The following is a 10,136-nucleotide window of genomic DNA, read 5'->3' on the forward strand; positions in this document are numbered from 1 at the left end:
CGCCCATAGGAGGTATCCTGACTAGATGCCGGAACCACCTCAACAGTCCGCTATCTACATGAAAGAGCAACGGTTCTACTCCAAGCTCCGAGTTTATTCTGAAATTGTGCAGCATGTGGTGCCATTAACTCTTATGAGCATTTGTTTATGAGTCTAAATCCATTTTGTGGCAACAAAATGCTGATTTCTGGTGGCTGATATCTGCATTAAAATGATTTACAGTTTGGTTTGTCACTCTAGATCCACATAACTAACCTGATAATAAGATCAGTTACATGGCTTTATTTGACCAGACAACACTTGCCTGGTAGAACACAACTGATTCAGACATACTGAATGCAGAAAACCGCTGTCTGCACCACGGTAACATCCAGCGTGCAGACAAACAGAAGAACCTGTGTGGCTCAAACAGGCGTCACAAAGCCAGTGGCCGTAAAGGAATACTGCTGCTGTCTTTCAGTATCAAATCGAAAATGTCTTTTTTCATCCTGATGTATAAATACAAAAGCTCTCAATGGGCTAAAAGCTCTTAAAGATTCCAGCTCTGTCAGAGCGATTTTAAGAGGTGCTGTGATTTGAAGAGAGGGGGCCTTCACTCAGAGTCAAATGGGGACTCATAAGAAGGTGGAGCCTGTGGAGCAAAGAGCCTCAGAGCCGGGCATCTGTTCCAGGTTTGCTGCTATGTCTTATTCAATACGTTTAACTCATCAGATATTCTGAAACAGCTGCTACACTGCAGAAGGAAAACATGCCTCATTACTGCATCCAACACACGGACTAATACATTTTTAACCGAGCAAATATCCTCTGAGTTACTGTGGAGAGAAACAATCTCAGTGGCTGAAGTCACATATTTGAAGGGACAACAAAAGAGGCACAATGTTTTTTGCCCAAAGCTCTGATTGGTTGATCTGATCATTTCAATTTGCCAGCAAATCCAGCAAAAAGCTGAACAAAATCCCTGAAACTCACTACACCACATGGACGGCAGGCGGCAGAGAGACAGTCAGGGAGTTTAAAAAGTGGGAACTCCAAGCAAAACGATTATTAAAGGAATCTGAGGAGACCAAAGCAGAGGTAAAAGAAAATGTGAATGTTGGACATGTGTCCAATATCTCACGAATGTTTGGGTAAATGCTTGCTAACATGTTTATTTTTGTGTCATATTAATATTAACATGCCATATTACTGACTTACATATTACTGTTAGTCAGTGTTGTGTTTACAGTTTAATAAAAAAAATGTAATATAAGGTAAAGAAGTCTAACTTTATGACATGAGCTCAATTCTGCTTTTTTTGTGTTTTCTCTTTACTGCTGCAGTTCAGATTTAAAACGTGAACATTGTACAGAGACGTAGCCCCAGCTAGAAAACTGAAGGTACTGTTATTTACTGAGAGTAAAACATTTCCTTTTCTACAACACAATTACTGATTTTCCAACTTTTTATAGTGGCAGTCTTTCTCTTCAGATCAGTTTCCAATGCACTATAAAAGCTGTATGGGTGTTTTAAGTATTACCAGGGAATGCCTGTTATTTTATTTTTACCATGCACACAGATCATCAATCATCTGGAGAGCTAAATGAATTAACGGGGTTCCATGCCATATCAACAGATGTGGCACATTATGCCGAACACAGTGCGGTGATGAGGCTTAATCGATTTCAAAAGGGATTTACATAACAACTGAAATTATTAGGCTACTTTTCAGCAACATGTAAAATGTCTCTAAATTTAGATTTTTATGTGACAATGTGATAATCTACATATATTCTCAATATTACACAATTTATTGAGAACTCTTTTTAATTAATTTACCAGTCATTGAGTCCTTAACAGTTACAGGACATTTTTTTTTTAAACTTAATTTTGTAAGGCCAAGGTCTAAAAAGTATTAGTTTTGTCTGTCCAGCAGTCCAAAAACCAGATTATTCAAGGAACAATTCATTCAAACAGAAAATAAGCAGTAAACTTTAAACATTTTAAATAATCAAAACAGTTTGGCAATTTGCTTGAGAACTGACTTCATTGATTAGTCAAATGTCAAACTTTGTTAAACCAATCATGACCTTATACTTTCAGCCCTACTGTCAGACAGATGTAGGCTGTACATACATGTATTAGCACACATGCTTACACCACCTTTCATTTCCCCCAGTCTAACAACCACTGCCCTCCCCTGGGGATACACTATCATCTTTCCTCCCACTGTGCCTGACACCTGTTACAACTGTGCCCTGCACACTAACAGCGGATCAACTTTCTAAGAGGCCACAGTGTCACCAAACACTGTCCTGACATCACTTCTGTCCACAGACTATAGCTGAAGAAGCTAATGTTGCTGATAGACAACACAGCACATTGTTTGATGCTTTTGTAAATATTAGCAAATGTATGAGGCGTGCTGCTGCAGTAGAGTATAGTAGTGAAAAAGACGTACACATGCTCAGGTGGGACAACAATCATGTTTGAAAAGGAAGTAGCTGAGCCTCTAAGCAACACAACGGACCTTTGAAAAGGCCTTAAATCAAAGGCAGCTCTTTCTATTGAGTTACTGGGTTTATTTCCTCGTCACTTAATCACCATGCACCCACATCTTCTCCGTATTTAGTGCTAACACGTCTCTCACCGCTGCCCTCTCTCCCTGTCACAGAGCTCAGCCTGGCCTGTCTGAGTGGACCAGCAGGGTGCTCGGTTTTGGTCCACGGCGCAGGTGATCACTTCCCTCGCCTCTCCCCGCCTCCCCCCCCCCCCCCCTTCATCCTCCTCATGCCGAGCTGCAGCGGTGAAGGTGACTGCAGCTGGATGATTTCTTTCATTCTAAACTGCAGGGGATTTTGAGTTGGAAGGTGAATGGTGCCTGGGATTTGGTGTGTATGTGTGTGTCTGTGTGTATGTGTAAGAGAGGTGGGGGGGTATTGGTTGCCATTAACCCAGTAAAAGAGGAGTCTCACATAACACTCCATTAATGATGAATGCTAAGCTCTAATGGGTGCAGCACCTATACATCCTCCATCTCCATTGTCGAACCCGCTGCACCACCATGGCTCCAAAACTACAAATTTAACAGACAATAGAACCCAAAATAAATGAATGCACGAGGAAAGGGTTGAAAAAAAAAGGAAAAATTGAGCACAGCCGCTCAACAGGAAATTACTTTGTGGGGGGCTGGTGAAATCCAAATCATCACATATTCAGTCTTTTCCCATATTCAAGTCTCCTGTGTGTCTCCTTGCCGTGCCCCCACCCCTTCTGGCACTGAACATGTGAAACACTCACATGGGTTTTTAAGCATTGAGCAGTATTGATCACTGTAGATCCAAGGCCGTAGGGCACATCTGCTGTAGGAGCATTGGTTGTTTTTGTTTTTTGTGTGTGTGTGTGTGTGTGTGTGTGTGTTTTTTCTAAACTCGACACCATGTACCTCTGTTTGCGCCTGAGAGGATAATAATAGCAACTCAGGTCCTCTCCGTCCACCTCCCCCCTCCTTTACCTCATCCACTCTCACGGTGATTGGAGTCTCATTCTGGTCATTACCGTGCAGGCTTTCACACATCCTCTCAACATCATCACCTCAGAGATGTGTGTGTGTGTGTGTGTGTGTGTGTGTGTGTGTGTGTGTGTGTGTGTGTGTGTGTATGTAGGTGAAAGAGAGTTCATGTGATCTCTGCATTGTGTATTTAAGAGGAAAATGGGAAGAAATGGAGAGTGATCACAAAAGAGGCATGGATGGATGGATTGATGGAGAGAGTCACACAAGCAGCATAATTACGGTGAGGACTACCCCCCCCCCCCAAAAAAAAAACCTCCCAGGCAAGCCAACAGCAGCACAGACGGAGACGAAGGTGGTATAAGCCTTTTCTTTGTTGTTATTTTCATTTTTCTCAGCCTAACAGCAATTACATCCCAGTCTGAGAGACGCATGAGGAGGAGGAGGAGGAGGAGGAGGTAAACACAGACAGAAAGGAGGAATATTCCTCTCTTGAATTCAACGCTGCACAAATCCGTTGGGTTTAAGGCCCCCTCCATTGCCATAAGGAGAAAGACCCTCCTGGCTACATCTCACCTGCCCACCTGTGCAGCAGTGTAGGCCTACACGATTTTGAGTGTGTGAGGAATACTAACAGCTAGGTGAACAAAGACATTTATGGGCTCACAATTTCTAAATGTTTCTAAACATTTTATTTGGGGGCTGGGAGGAAATGTTCTGGAAAATTATGTGAGCAAGTGACTTTTGCATTCTCACATACAGCTACTCGGGAGAATACCCAGACTTTTCTGCATGTCTGAAAGCAGCACTACAGTTTTAAGTTGCAGCTTCTTCTTAACCTTGTGTGTTGTGACTGTGGCACGTGAAAACCCATAACAGGTCCTTTAGAGAACATACACAAAGCAAAAGGCATCATAGCAGCGATTGAGATGCAATGTGATGTAAACAAGGACCAAGCAGGAACCATTTCCGTCCTAAAAGTCTTCCATAATGCTGTTTTTGTTAATGCTTTCAAAAACAGACAGAGATATCTATGAGGAATATTAAATATTGTCACCTATTAACATAATTTCACTGTGGGGCAACTAAAGAGTGATTGAATGATGAATTGCGCTTCATCTGCCAATTACCTTCTTTATTGATGACTCGATTTCTTTGTCTATAAAACAAGGTTTGAAAACTAATTGTAAAAAACATCACATAACATCTTAGAAGTTGAGACTTTCAAACCTTTTGTGCTGGAAATTTGTATAAAATAATTAATTAATAATTAATTAAAATATTGGAACCGCTAAAATTGAGTAGTTTGGAAACGCTGCTGGCCCCATTTTAGTTTAGTCTGGAAAGGGAGAAATTGATTGGTTGGAAAAGATGACGTGGACACTCATGGGCGCTTGCTGATTGGCTCTTTTCGGTAACTACGTAGCCTTAACTGATTCCTCTTGGATTCGTATTGCATGACCCTCCACCGGAAGAAAACCGGCATTATGGCACAGTCACATACGCAAATACAAGGCAAATATCGCTCATATGGACAGAGATCATTTTAGTTTGAAAACGTAGTAGCCACTGAGGGTTGCTCTACTGGTCTTTCTGAAAACATAAAACATGTTCCTGTTTACTCTTCTATTATTATCTACTCTTCATGCGTCTGAAGTAAAAGATAAAAGATCTTATTAAGAAAACAGAGCGACTGGCACTAGAGAGTGAAACATAGTTGAAACAGTTGTTTTCTGTCCAGATTTCTCATTAAAACAGTGGTCTTCATGGGGGGTAAATAATGATGTATCACCGACCAACTGTGCACCATGCACCTTTGGAATTGTGATTAATTTCCCACTAACATCCCCCAGAGACAGGGGGCTTTCAGTCTGAAGTGCAATGAAGTCAATAGCCACAGATATACATGGGTAACCTATAAATCTATCCTAGTGTCCATTCTTTAAATAATTCATAAGTAGGTGAGCTTAAGCGCTGCACTTTGAGGGGGATCTGTCCACAACCTGGCCAGTGCCTGTCCTTAAACAGATTGGGCTTGTTTTAATGTAGTCGCATTCATTTAAATGACAAACTGGCTCCCAGAGGAATTCCCAACCAGCTGAGAGGCCCTCTCCAGGGCTGCTGTCAGTGTTTGCTGCTTTAATCTGAAGGGAAATAAACAGCGAATATTTTACATTTGAAAATGAAATGACCCAAATCCCCCCGAATCCAAAATATATTATTTTTTTGTCGCCCACAACCTCTTTGCGCGCAATATTTCCCGTAATCAGGAAGCGTAAATATGGGATGTTTCACAATTTCTAGCGGTTTAAATGTGAAACTAAAGTCTAGACTCTTTGTTTTACTCAGGATGTCCTGTCTGAGGGGACAAAGCAGACGTGAAACAAGGAAAAGAGATGTAGTGCCTGCTGAGCTGGCCCACAGCCGAGGCACAGATTCCTGTTGACACAAATTTCAGAGTGAACCATGTTTTCATCGATTATGTTACAGGCTCGAGCAGCACTGAGGACATTTACAGCAATCGTGGTACGACTGATTTGGGGAAGAACATTTTTTTAATGGACTAAATCATTCTCAATAACGCCTCTTTACGCTGATGTCCGCTCTCCCTTTGGGATCTAAATTGATTTGCACTGTAAAGCCTATAGATTACTGTTGACCCACAAACACATTTACTAGAAAACACTCCAGTGTCTGCCCCTGAATTAGGCCTCCAGCGGCAAGCCTGTTTACCATAGCTATATTAAAGTGCTAATCCACAACATCCATGTTTTTCTAAATGTGACATCAGCTTAGCACACTTTGCCCGGCTGCTTTTTTTGCTCTTCCCAATCAAATGTCGATTAAGTAATGTGGCATGTTTTTTTCTTCGCTGAATAAAGTGAGACTTTGAAAATGTTATGTGTTGTGTATCAGTTTCATACACTCAGAGGTTTTGCTGTTAAGGCCTAACACTCTGATGTCAATCAGTACATTTCACCCCCTTTTAATATAATTGACCCAAACTTACCAGAAAGTGAGATCTTGGACATGATAAGATCTACCTAAAAGAACATAAACCATCTTGAAAAAAATAAGATTAACGTGAACGTTGACTTTTTAGGTTGGTCCATGTCCCATCCACTAACATGTATGAGTTGAGGTTTATGAGCTATTCTGCAGCCAGCCACCAGAGATGATCAAGACACTTTGGCTTCACTTTTGGGGGGCAGTCATTGTCCAACTGTACAGTCTATCGTAAGCAAATTTGGGTTTAGCTTGTAGCTGAAATGCTAGTTTTCCTGAATGCTAAATTTAGCCAAAATGCTAAACTATTTTATAGGTAACAATAGGTTAGGAGTCTTTGAAGGGACAATCCACCTTACTCCTGAGTCCTTCTCTGTCTTATTATGCCCTGAAGTAAGTCTTTAAAAATAAACAGTATTATAGGATGTAGTGTTATTGTGCTTTACTCATGCAAATTCGAGACAGACTGACCACTTTCCACCCATGAAACACAGTTTGTTTTCTTCATATTGTATATAACTCATGCTGTCACCTGGAAATACACGCAGCCCAATACCTGGATTTAACTTGCAAACATTCACATTTACATTCCCACCTGTCACGAGCCATGACTCTGACTGGGATCTTTCAGCGTGGGGATAATCTGTTGTCAGAACCAGTCAGGCAGGAACTTGTTTTCTAGCAGAAGTGTTAAATTATACGAGCCTGCATGACAACAGTATCACGTAACCTAACCGACAAATGCTGTCATTCAAATCTGTGCACAGAGCGTTATAATGAAGACGTGTGGGAAAAAGAAAGAAAAATGCTGATGAACCACTTTTTACACAAAACAGGGCCTCGGATGATTGTGGTGGGAACGCATCATCACATCAGGTCACACTCCCCAGGTGGACTGGATGTGCTGTTTAAATCTTGTTTACACTTGCAAAGACACGGATAAGGTCTGTTAATGGCCCCTGATTGGCAAATATACTCCTATTTGTGGCGAACAGCGGCGTTGGAAAACTCTGTGACGGTTAATAGCTTTATTGAATCAGAAGCGCTGACCCCATTAAAAAGCAGCTGAACATCCTGGACTAAAGTCAACACAAAGCTGCGCTGCCTTTGCACTTTGTGTGTGTGCGCGTGTGTGTGTCAGAGAGAGAAAGAGGCAGCACATGTTTCTCTCGTGAGGCACAAATTCAGTGTAGTCACCCTGTGCCTTTGTTATCACTCACGTCCTGTCACTGGGTTTCCTCATGTCAGACCTGCTGTGTGACAAGAAATGAGTGACACTGAAGATCACAGGACTTTTTAAATATGCCTGACATTTAGGAGATCTGTTCAAATGTAGTCATTCCCCTGTTGTTGTGGGTTTTTTCATGGTGTGAGGTGACACAAGACCCACACAGGATATCACAAGCCTGCCTGCCCATTGTGTGTCTGGTCCCGGAAACAGGATATTCACACAGAGGACAGCACACCAGCTGACCACAGACTCAGAGGGAATGAATAGTGTGTATGTGTGTAATAAAGTACACTACAATACATGCTCTTGAAGGTGCATTATAGGTATCACTGAAGTGACCACACCCCAGGTTACTGTGTTAAATCTGTCCTGAGCCACTCCACTACACCTTTCTGACAAGCAGGGTCCCCGACTCATGTTGACATGTCAACAACTCAGAAACCAGCTGACATTCACTCAGCTTCAATAAAATACTGTGTGGCTCCATGTTGAGTTAAGGGTTGGCTGGGATTAATTGATACTCAAACACATGCATACACTTTCTAACTGATGTGATGATGTTACTTGTTTCCATGCGGGGATTGTGCGTAAAATAGCGCATTTATAGCTCCAAATGAACCCAATAGCGCTCTGAAATAGCGAATGAGAACAGAAAGCGCACGTTATTGTTAATGCATGATAACAAAACAAACTGGAGAGGCTGTGTACAGGTGACCACACCAATATATTATTGTTATTGTTTGTTTTACTTTTAGAAATAAAAAGGCACTTAGGAAACTAATGAAACGGTTCTTACCTTGTGTTGTCTTTTGTTGTGATCTGATTGTCCCCACTTTTATTGTCTGTCCGCAGAGCGTCTCCGCCGGCGTTCACATAAATCCGCCTCTGTCCCCGCAGCACCAGAGCTGCTTTTTGTTCCAATGAATGGAGAGTTGCTTCTGCAGGGCTCTGATGAAAAGTCAAGCGAGGGAAGCTGCTGCTGCCTGTTCGGCATTAGTAACCCTGTGTCCACGCACTGAGCGTCAGTCCGGTCCGGGTCCCCGCCTCCTCTGCTCTCCTCTACCTTCCACAGATTCGGGATGGGACAGATGGATCTCCCCCTGCTGCTGCTGCCTCGGTGTGCCGTGTTTGGCCACTGGAGGAGCGCTCCCTGCTGTACAGCTGAGCAGAGACCTGAACTGAACTAGCATGGCTCCAAAGCAGAGCGCATACATTCAATCAAGCTTCACTCACTCATCGTTATCAGTTCCCTAAATATGTGTGGCTTTATCTCATCAAGATTCATGAGTTGTGAAAATGTCCTAAAAAAAGGAAAATGCAGAGAAATCTGGCAATGGCCAATGTTTATCTACTTATTCCACAATCTGTCTTATCAGCTTCACACTGAGTATGTGTATTATATATCAACCCTAGTGCTGAATGTGGTTCTTTTTGGTCATGGGATACATTTAATATTTTTGTGTTATTTTAAGTTGATTTACAACATCTCTGGGACTCTGCTTCCACATTAACAACAAGCAACCTAGTTACCTTGAAAGGTTTGACGGAAATGCCTGGTAATAATAACATACATTATGCCATATATTGATAATAACATCTCCCTGGACATTGTTTTATGTTAGTATGCATTAATATTTACCATTTCTACCAACCAACCAACCAACCAGGCAGCCAATCAAACCAACCAAATCAAACCAAACCAGACCAAATAAACAAACAAACATCCTGGTGGATGAACCTTAAGGGGCAGTTGTTGTGTGTTAAAGTTTTACATTTATATTGCATTCAATGTACTGTAAGCATTTCAACAGTCTTAGCTCATGTGTGGATTATTATTGGTGGATCAGGGGGTAAATTTGTTTACACAAATACTCCAATGCAAATATATAGCTTGGTCCAACTGTGTGGTTTTTGCCTGAGCACGTCTAATGTGCTCCTCATTTGACAGTTGCTGTATGTAGGCTACATTAAATTGCCAGCAGCAGCAGCACTGCCCTGAGGTCCATTACATAAGAAGATAATATTGGTTTGAGAAGCTGGCCTAGTTGCCCAAAATCAGCCATAAACCCTCTTACAGAACAAGCTTTACCGTGTTTTCACAGTTAATTAACAATGAGTGTGCTATATATAGTGTCAAACCCTTAAAAAAATATAAAAACTGGAGTTTCCCTCATTTTTATATTTTCTGGGCAGCAGCTTAAATGTTTTTTAACTGTTCTCTCTATCAGTGTCATGTCAAGCACTAGCTTCAAATCAATCCCCAACAAACTCACTGTGCGTTACTTACACTAGCACCAAACAGCAGATAGATCAAATGATTTACAGGCTGCTGAAAAGCAGGGTACTTAGCAGCTAAAGCCAGTACACCTCTGAAGGGAAGTTGAACGCTGGAATTAATTAACCAGTTGA

At 41.7% G+C, this 10,136-nt stretch overlaps 1 protein-coding gene across 6 annotated transcripts in view; it reads right to left on the minus strand.

The window, feature by feature from the left end:
* The window catches only part of frmd4ba (FERM domain containing 4Ba), a 46,670-nt gene extending 37,851 nt beyond the window's left edge, over positions 1 to 8,819 (minus strand). For 2 of the 6 annotated variants that reach the window (XM_053437211.1, XM_053437218.1), the window contains exon 1: positions 8,524 to 8,818. The gene's annotated coding sequence lies outside the window, so the exon portion shown is untranslated. Of the gene's footprint in view, positions 1 to 8,523 lie in introns of all 6 variants that reach the window. The other 4 variants (XM_053437226.1, XM_053437202.1, XM_053437234.1 and 1 more) reach the window with 4 other exon arrangements.
* Between the last annotated feature and the right edge of the window lie 1,317 nt (positions 8,820 to 10,136).

The sequence above is a fragment of the Pleuronectes platessa genome, chromosome 2 (assembly GCF_947347685.1).
Source record: "Pleuronectes platessa chromosome 2, fPlePla1.1, whole genome shotgun sequence".
Taxonomy (NCBI): Eukaryota; Metazoa; Chordata; class Actinopteri; order Pleuronectiformes; family Pleuronectidae; genus Pleuronectes; species Pleuronectes platessa.